Below are 7,866 nucleotides of genomic sequence, written 5' to 3'. Positions count from 1 at the left end.
AGTTATAATTATGCATAGCATTTCTATCACAATTATAGCTTATAAAACATTATTTCATTTGGTCTTTACAACTAAATTTTAAGGGAAAATTTATGTCCCCTGAATTTACCAATAAACTTAGCTACTAAGCTTATTTTTTGCAAAGTGAGTCAAGTAGGAAATAAAGAACAAACTTATATTTCTGGTAATTACTTCGTTAATTAATTCCCTAAGAAGAGTTCTTTGGGTGCATTTATGAGCATGTTTAATATGTGTAAAAGGTACTGAAATAACATCATCTCTATAAAACAGCTTAGTTAACTCAGATTCATTTGCTTTAATATTTAATTAGCAACATTTTAAACATATAGAAAAGTAAACAGAACACTCATTGAGCAACTAAATTAGTAATTTTGAACCTTTCACTTTACACGTTTTTGCTGCTTTATTTAAAATAAGACTTTCTATTTCATCTGTAAATACTGCAGAGGATATTCTCTCCTAGTCTTTTCTCACTTAGCCATGGTGCCCATGGTTTGGTAGTACGCTGATAAATAAGCGTTACACACCTTCACATTTCTCCTTTTTTCCCCTCAAAAGCTCATTTGAACCTAAATTGTAATTGATTGCATTTCAGAATAAAGAAAATGTAGGAGGAGACCTGAACTAAAGTCAATTAAAAGCCACAAGGAGAAATCTCTTTCCTCTATATTCTATGTACTCTTGATCTCTTCCACAAAGTGGTCCTGATATGTTAATAAATGTGAAGGAGTTTTGTTTGCAGTCAGCGTAGCATCTTGAGAGCTCTGTGGTGGAGGGCCATGTGGCCAGGCTTCACCGATCTGCAAACAACACCCCTTGGAGTACTATTGTCATCCAGACGGTTTTCTTACTGAGCAGTTATGAAGGTTTATGACCAAGTTATAAACCGGAGAAGGAAGCTTGTGTTAATGAGGTCAACACTGTTCCTCTTATGTCTTTGACTTACTGAACAGTCCCCAAAGGGAATACCTTTTCCAAATGGACTAAACAGAGGTACACTTTTACCAGCTGAAGTCTTAAACTGCGACTGTGTCTAATGAGGCAGAGTTCTATATGGTTATACCCGAGTGAGCCGATTTAGAAGAATGCCACACTCTGATGAGATTTGAAAGTCTCTTATTTGCCAGTGGTGGAGATGGGCACATGTCTCCAAAGATCTCTTGACCCTGAACTACAGAACAGCAGGGGTTATAAAAACGAAAACCACAAATCAGGGATTCAGGGGGACTGAGCTAACGCAGAACTACCTTAGTCATGAAAAGTGAAGAACTTTGCAAGATTTTGTTGCTGAGACAAGTGAAGCTCATTGTTCTCTGGTCAAGCCAAAACAGCCTCTCCTGGGGTTCCAGCATTCTTGCTTTGCAGGGTGTGGTTGTTTTGGCTGAGTGACAGTTTCAAAGGTGGGGATGGGTACCGCACCTAAGATGGAGCCCAACTTTACATGGAATCCCTTATGTCAGGGCTGGCGCTTCGATATCTACAGCTCCATGACTTTATCTTTGTCTCTGTCATCTTGGGTTGCCATAGCAAAAAACCCTAGACTGGAAACAACAGAACGTTTTTGCTGTTTGTGAGTCTGGAAGTTCATTTTTAGGGTACCAGCTGACTCAGTCTCCATTGGGCGCTTTCTTCCCTCCTTATGGGCAAAACTGTTCTTGCTGTGTCTTCCCATGAGAGAAAGGGGAGAAAGGAAAAGAGAGTAAGGTCTCTGGAGACCTCTTACAAGGGCACCGATCCCTTGAGAGGGGTCCCACACTCATGACCTCATCTAACCTTAGATACCTCCCAAAGACCCTGCAGACACCATCTCAGCAGCAGGTTAGTAAGCCATTCAGTCCACAACAACCAACATACTTTGGGGGAGCAAGGAAATGGGGTGGAATATCCCATTTCATTAGATTTTTTTTTCCCAGAAATCTGCCTTTGGAGAGTTAGTTTGCACCTTTACTCTCTAGCTGGATTCTGTAGCAGAACAGATTCTTTCACTTTCCACCATAGGAAGCGCTGAGTTAAAGAGAAACGTTACAGAAAAGTTGAACTATTGAGTTTGTGGTTAATAGTCAACATATATTAGCTTATCCTAGCACACACTGTTGGTTGTAGTTTTGTGGTCAATATTGCAATGCCTTATCAATTTGCAGTTATAGCCTTAGCCTAAGATTTATAGAGCTTCTGATAAGGAAGCTACTAGCTTGCTGTTGGGTGGGTTAGGTGCCCAGACAGCTGCTCATGCATACCAATGAGGGTTTTGTGGATGCAAATTTGGACAGCCCTTTATGAAATTTAGCCCTAAGTGTCTACTTTGAGCTTCCCTGTGATATGTGATAGGGGACCACTTAACCAGCAAGTTTACCTCTAATTTTAGCTTCACCTGAATTAAAGCTGGCGTGATATTGCATGCCACCACAGACATCAGCGACTTTAAACAACAGGAAGAAGGAACCTGAAATTAGATGCAGCGCAAGGAGAGAATCACAAGAAAGTCACTGGCGCCTTTGTGTTTTAAAAATTTCAGGAAATTGCTGACGCATATTAGGATAAAAGAGAGAATTCGCTTCTTCGCAGGAACACATTTTCAATGCCATTTTACTTCCCCCACTAGCAGCTTAAGACAATCTGCCTACATCCAAAGGAAGCAAAACAAAACAAGCTGTTTGGGGAATTGATTCTCTTACAAATCCCTGTTGAATGAGCCAGTCTCTCCAGTGGAGAAAGAGGTTATCCATTCCTGGCTTACTCCTCTGATGCCTGGCTGGTGGGCTGTTAGATGCTGAAATAAAACTGTGGTTCCACTTTTTTTTTCCTTCCTAGATATCAAGCCAGCACAGGAGCACAATATTTGCTTTTCACGTGAGGCAAGAGAACAGTAAGCAGTCTTCTCACCATCCTTCCTAGATGATAGAAACGATGCTTGTATGTATCAGCTTAACATTACTGCTTCCTCTGTGTGAGTGCCACCAGTGTTGGTAACCACATGACAATAAAGAACTGAGATGTACCTCCCCTGCAGAGGTGGCTGCTTCAGATGACGGCAGACGGCAGACGAGCAGGCAGGAAAGTTACAGTTAGAGCAATAATAATAAAACGAGGACGCACCAAAGAGCTTAGAATCAATGAGAGCTACCTAGGCAAGAATTATGGTATCTAGTAATGAACTAATTCATTGAACAAATATTTAGTGCTGGAAAACAGTCCAGAATTCAAAGACACAAAGACATTCATGTGTTGTTTCTGCCTTTGAGAGATTGGCTGGGAGAGAGATAAAATGGAGACAAAAAAGTGTCTTATAAACTGTGATCTAAGTTCATACCAGGGAGACTTTTGAAGGTGAGCCGGGGCCATGCCTGGTGAAGCCAAGGTGGATTTCAAAGGAGAAACAAGAATGAATTGTGGGCAGAAAAATCACAATCTTATGAAACAATGTATAACAAAGATGAAATATCAAAATCTGCTTAGAGAAGGGGAAATTGCATCCATTTGAAATGGAAAGAATGTTGTCTGTTGAGTAGTTTGAAGGTGGCGCGTTCTCAAAGCTGAGCTGGACTGTGATGACCTTAACCGTTCTGGAGCATGCCAGTACAGGGGGCAGGCTTAGTCCTGCATGATATCCGGGGTAACAGAAAGTCACTATCTTCTAGATATGTGTGTGGAGGGAAAACAGAGGGCTGAGACAGTGAAGTTGGGCCTGTGATTTTCCTTGCTCTTCTCATGAAGCAGTGTTATTTCTTTTTCAGATGTTTTGCTAAATAGTGATGTGCTTCTGCAGAAACATGGGTAAAATTAACTGTTTTCTACTGCAATGAAGCTCTTTATAAAACAGCAAGAGGTGGAAGTCAGGCTTGCAGGAATCTCAATATCAAACTGTATATGAAAGAGGAATGTGCGATTTAAATCCTTTAAACAAACTCAGGAGGGAAACATCTCAGTTCTCATTTTGATTTTGATTCTGCAGCTCTTACACCATAGCCCAGATATTTTTTTTTGTACACCTATCTCTTCATAAATCTTCTAGTCCTTGGAGTCCTGAATGAATAATTTCTCCCTTGAAGACGTAAGAGATGCTTGCCACTGTGTGAAGAATGGATTCTTTGCTGGGTAGATTAAGCAGTCTCTAACAGTTGCTAAGGCACTGGCCATTGGCTTGGCAGGAGAAGTGGTATTTGGCTTCACAGTTAGGATGTTTACATTCTATATCAGTGTGCCTAGGTTTGAGTCCCAGCTTCTCTACTTCCAATCCAGTAGGGAAGATGTGAAAGAAGGTCCAAGAATGTGGACACCTGCCACCCCATGTTAGAAACCTGGATGGAGTTCCAGATTCCTGGCCTAGCCTGGGCTAGTCCTGGCAGCCGGAACCTTTGGAAAATGAGCCCAAGATTGGAGAATCTTTTTGTCCTCTTTGTCTTTCCCTCTACATGTCAAATACATAAGTAAGTCTTTAAAAAAGATGATCATTTGTAGGTATGATGGTTGTAAGATTAAGATAATAAATCTTTAAGCCTTTTTAAAATGATTGTATGTATTTCCACCTCAGGGAAACCAATCATAAGCAATAATATCTGAATGTAGACATTTATATCTCCAGGGAGGGTGTGTCTTTTTGTGGAAAACAAGTAACCAAACATGCTGTGGGTGGGTTAACAGGCTGAACAGCAACTGTAATTGATACGTGGTTTGCATTAATTCCTGCAGAGTCTTGGTGAAATTCTTTGATGTACAGCAGTCTAGGAAGTCATGTTTTATAAGCTTTTGTGGTGCGGAAGACATACCAGAGCTGTAAAAGTGGCAAGATGTGCTCTCATTTCTTAGCTGTATCTTTAATTATCTCTCAGGCCTCAATAAAGTCATTTCATCTGGGGAAACATTTTTTTTTTCTTTTTAAATAAGGTGAGTTTGACGAGTGATCTTAAAAAAAATTCTTCCTATTCAGTATTCTATGATTCTAGCAAATACACTGGAGTGATCTTAGTTTCAAAAAATACAACTTGTAAAAACATACTTCCAGTTCTAGGAACATTTGCATTGTTGAATTCCTAGGATGCCTAAACGAAGTTGACGTGCAACCCACAGCTCCACATCACGCTGTTGTGAGGCTGATACAGGATTTGGCAGTATTGTTAGGATTTTCAGACTGAGTCATGATTAATACACAGATGGGAGGAGGCAATTCATGTACGTTCATGTTTGTCATACGGGGAACAAAGCCTGCTAAAGAACACCACCTTTTTCTGCAGCTCTTGGCTGCCTCCAAACAATTCTACCTTCACTAGTGCTTCTGTTCTCTGAATTTATATTATGATGACAGAAAATCAGTAGTTGATGACGCCCTTTGATAATGTGTAAGGGCTCTGTTGTTTAAATATAGAGAAGCTGTCAATTTGAACTAAGGTCTTGCATTCATACTTTTATATGTATTTGGTCGATAAAAGCAAGAATTCGTTTATCCTAGATTATGAATAACTTTTTCTTATACAGGGCATTTTTTAAGCTCTTTAGGAAACACAATAATTGTCTCTTTTATTTAAAAAGGCCAGAAAAAAGGTAACCTGGAAAGAGAGATATAGCATATATTAAACAGTTTTAATTGTTATTGAGATAATTATGTTATTTTTAAAGCAAATGCTAATTGTACTATTAATATGATTAAAAAGATTGCTTGAGAGACTTAGGACAAAATTATAAAATTGTTAGGGTTTTTATTTGTAATTAATGTTACATTATGTATCAGAAATACCTGATAGCCTAATGTTTAGAAATTTCATCTAGTTCAAGCCTAATGGTAGAATCCCAAGTGATCCATGAGAAATACTTGCATGATGAAAATACTTTTCTCATTTTATATGAAAGAGCTGATTTTTTTCCCAAGTTGAAATGTGCAGGACAAATTACAATGTATTATCCCACTTCTTAAGAAATTCTGATTATTTGGCCTATATAATACTCTTCTCTAAATTGTTTCACCTATGTATCTTAGATACTAATACAATTTTATAGTTTAAAGGCATTGGAACTTTTATATAGATATTTTATATAGATATTTATAGATATTTATATTTATATTTATGTAGATATTTTATATAGATATTTCAGTTATGGCCTAGGATGTAGACAGAGATGAGAAAACATAATTTTTTATTGTGAATTAGATTGATGTTTGTGTCTTTTTCCAGAGTTCCAAACAGTGAGAGACTCACACTCCTTGTACTTCTGAGAGAGAATTGCCTTACATGTCCTAGCTAGCTTAAATAAGATAATAGCTGGTGACAAGGCCTTTCGAATCCTTAGTTCTGTTGGTTTATAAATTTGATCACAGCCTATAGAGTAGTTCTTAGTATTTTATTCTTGTTGCAAAAGAGATAAAAACATATCTGAAAATACAGTGTGACGGATACTACAGCCTAAAATGTTTGAAGTAGAGGTACTTACATTGATGTATGCTATGAGGTTATGGCATTTAAAATTCTCTAGCAGGTTGAAGGCAGCATAGAAACTCTTAAGAAACTCTTAGCTCTTTTGTAGATGATTTTAACAAACAAGAGATACAAATTTATGAAAATATTTAGAAATATAATTAAAACTTATTCTTTTTTCTTTATTTATGTAAAAGTAGGAAAGGGTAGGAATTTGCCAAAACAGTCCAGATGTGGTTTGCAACACCCAGCTCACATATCAGAGTGTCCCGGTCTGAGTTCCAGCTGTACTCTCCGTCTTCCTTTGTGATATGGGAGGGACGATGCTGACTCAAGTTACTGACTCCCTGCCATCCTCGTGGAAGTTCTGGGTTGAGTTCTGGACTCCTAGATTCCACCTGGATTCTTTTTTGAGATTCTTAGGGGAGTAAATTCACAGCTTGAAGACTTTCTACTGCTTCTGCATTTACCTTTTGGAAAAGAAAATAATTGGAAAATAGAAGGGAAGGTGCAGAATCTGGCCAGATTTTATATTTTATATTTTAATAGTGCTTCCAAAAAGCTTTATGATAAACTTTCTCTCCTCAAACAGGTTTTTTTTTTTTTTTCCAAGCCCCCAAGTGAAGTTGTTTCCATCAGCCTGTAAGCATTCCTGATTCCTGGGAAGCTCCACACAGAATCATGGCTTGCCAAGGGGCACTGTTCACTCCGTAGCTTGGGACGGTGAAGTATTCTAACTTTTTCTCTGGGCAAAATTTCCTTTGATTAAGCTCTGTCTTGGGCAAGATGCAATTTAAAAAGAAGAATCATTAGATAACAGGAAATGTGCAGAATGTTGGATTACCTTGAATTCATAGTTATGTCTCTGCCAGGACTTCTCACGGTCATTAATCTTTGAATGTCCTTTATGAATGTGCTTGTGGGAGATGCAATGGATATTGTCCTTTAAATGTATTTGCCAGGAGCCCCCTTTTCTTTTAAACATCTGTCAAGAGTGAAGGAGAAGATTTGGAGAAGAGTTGGGACAATGCTAACCTAGTGGTCAACGATTTTTGTGCTGAAAGTGAGCAGGCTGGGCACTCCCATTATGGTGTCAGCTTGTAGGATTCTACCCAGTGGCCGCTGTGGAGCTTCTGCGGCTGTATGTTCCTGTCTCTTGCAACTGTGTCAGAGCTCAGTCAGACCTCTGCCCTGTCTCCTTTGGCATGGAAGAAAGGAATGTCCTTTGTATCTTCATGACTTAACTTGGTCCTCTCCCCAGGTTTTCTGTTTTGTGGCTAGCTCCCTTCTCTGAAGATGGAGTCACTGTGGACTTTGTCAACTCACAGTACACTTTCCTGGGATGATATTTCTCTTTTCTGTCTCTCATTTTCAACCTGGTCCCATTGGGAATTTTCTTGTCATAGATATTCTTAGTCTTCCTCTTCTTCTTTCACTT

The sequence above is a fragment of the Ochotona princeps genome, chromosome 1 (genome assembly GCF_030435755.1).
Source record: "Ochotona princeps isolate mOchPri1 chromosome 1, mOchPri1.hap1, whole genome shotgun sequence".
Classification (NCBI taxonomy): domain Eukaryota; kingdom Metazoa; phylum Chordata; class Mammalia; order Lagomorpha; family Ochotonidae; genus Ochotona; species Ochotona princeps.
Note: the sequence above shows the minus strand (reverse complement) of the source record.